At 35.6% G+C, this 2,500-nt stretch overlaps 1 pseudogene; it reads right to left on the bottom strand.

Annotated features, from left to right (window-relative positions):
• Positions 1 to 2,500, bottom strand: part of LOC138059068 (uncharacterized) — an 11,543-nt pseudogene that overhangs the window by 5,678 nt on the left and 3,365 nt on the right.

The raw sequence follows: 2,500 nt of genomic DNA, 5'->3' as shown, positions 1-2,500 counted from the left end.
TGAACTGAAAATGCGCGTAAAACTCCCATGAAGACCGATACACTTCAATGGTACCTGAACCGGATGGTTTCGTTTGGACTTTTCCTTGTTCTTTTTTTTTTTTTTTTTTTTTTATAATAATAATTTTATTTTTTAAATATGCACACTTACACCATAAAACATTGCAAACTACAGTAAACGATACAATGAGTATTGCAATACGAACGTGACATGAATTACAGCACCACTAAGCACTAATTGCATTAAAATTACGTTTTCTAACATGAGAAGAAAAAGATAATAATAATAGATAAAATAAATAAATGACATACGACTTCTAGCACTTCTAAAAACCATCTCTTTCCTTTAGGGTTACATTTATAATGATAGTTTTAAAATAGAGGAATCAATATTTAAAAATTCAAGGTTAAGGTTAAGGGTTTAGGAGACTCGTTGCAGCGGGGACAGAAGTGGCTTCCATTTCTTTGAATTTCTTATTGTGTTGTTTTACAATTGGTGCATCTGTTTCAGGGAAAGCAAGAAGTTGTTTTGGGTTGGGGATCATTCTTTCGAACGGCAAATCCAAATGTAGTGCTTAGCCATTAGGCAAAAAAAATTAATTTGGATTTTAAAATTGGAGTTGTCTGGCTTCAGGCCTAAGGCCGTTTCCATTCCTAAGTGGTTCTCTTTTGAAAGCACGTGGCACGCCTACAGCCATATAGAGAGGTCATTCCAAAAAATTCTACTTTTTTCACATCCCCAGAATAAATGTAACAGATCTTCTTTTTTATCATGGCAGAAGGTGCATGTTCTGTCCTCTCTAATTCCTATTTTTTGCAGAAAAATTATTGGTCGCCAGCCGTCTATGTAAAAATCTGAAATTGAAGTCAATTAATTTGGAACTCTTTATACACGCAGCAGACAATAGGTAGGCTTTTCTCCAGTCAATTTTTACCTTGGCTGTGGACCCGATTTCTTTCTGCCACCTCTCTTGAGATAATAGCGGTCGTTCCGCTTGGTCAGAAATTAATTTCTTGTAAACTATTCTCGATGGTTTTTGGTGCTTTAGGAACGTGTTCATGAAATTGTCATACTTCAGCTGAGACCTCGGAATCTGTTGCTGTAAAGGTTTAATAGCAGAGATTATGCCAAAAAAAGTTAGTGGTCTGACTTTTAGTTGATATTTATTTTGAAAGCTGGCAAGGGAAAGAAAGTTGTTAGAATCATCCATTAAATGTTTTACTTGTGTTATACCTTTGGAAAGCCAAACTTTGCATAGTACTGGTGCATTGTTTATCCTTATTAATGAATTTTGCCAGAGAGGTAGAGCTAGAAAGTGATCTTTGGACACTTTCCTTTCTCAAAGAAGGTCTCAGACCATATTTCTATAACTTCTTTAACAAAAGGGTCTTCTATGTTTAGATTACCAATGTCTTTTTTGTTTAGGTTTCCTTTAAAGACGGCGTTGCCTCCATATGTTGCGAGTTCTAGATCAAAAAAAACTTTCCATTTGCTGCAGTTTTCTGTGTTCAGGTATTTTTTAATCCAGGTAGCTTTAAGGGATTTGTTAAAAGTTGTAATATCGATCATTTTGAGTCCACCTTCAGAATAATTATTGATGATAACCTTGCGTTTAATTTTATCACCTTTATCATTCCATAAGAATTTAAAAAACATCCTATTAATCTCTTTAATTGCATGGTGCTTAGTTTGCAACGATGTGAGTAGGTATACAAGTTGCGATGCTACTAGGCTCTTCAGAACAACAATTTTCCCTATTAAGCTAAGTCTTCGAAATTTCCAGCATCCTAAGATTGATTTAACTTTCGTAAGCTTTTCGTTGTAATTTAAAGATATTGCCGTATCGCGATCCGTTGCGAACCAAACGCCAAGTGCCTTAGTCTTTCCCTTTTGCCATTTAAAATTCATTTTGGGGCAAAATGTTTGATTGCTGTTTGTTTTAGACCCTATCCAGAGAGCTTCTGTTTTCTTGTCATTCAGTCTGAGGCCAGATATTTTACAAAAGCTTCTATCAAAGAAAGCGAAGACTTAAAGGATTGTTCAGATCCATCTAAAATGAGCGTCGTATCGTCTGCATATTGGCTTAATTTAAATTCAGTATCCTGTATCTTAATACCTCTAATTTCGCTTTTATTTCGTATGGCTTCAGCGAGTATTTCTACAGAGAGTATGAAAAAGTAAGGCGATAGAGGGCACCCTTGTGTGACGCCTCGGCTTAGCTTAAAAAAATTGCTTGTCCATCCATTGTTTAATACGCAGCTTTCGATGTTACAATAAAAGAGCCTGACCCAACTTGACAGCGAGGGACCAAAACCAAAATGTTGAAGAGTTTTGTTGATAAAAGACCATTCGAGAGTATCGAAAGCCTTTTCAAAGTCCAGAAAAAGGAGAAGTCCAGGGATTTTTTTATTACCTGTATATTTGATGACGCTATCTAGTGTACGTATGTTGTCACTGATGCATCTGGTTTTAATGAAGCCTGTTTGATCATCTGATATTA

This window comes from Montipora capricornis, chromosome 1, assembly GCF_036669925.1.
Source record: "Montipora capricornis isolate CH-2021 chromosome 1, ASM3666992v2, whole genome shotgun sequence".
Lineage (NCBI taxonomy): Eukaryota > Metazoa > Cnidaria > Anthozoa > Scleractinia > Acroporidae > Montipora > Montipora capricornis.
The sequence above is the reverse complement of the archived record's forward strand: the minus strand, read 5'-3'. Positions and strand labels throughout refer to the sequence as shown.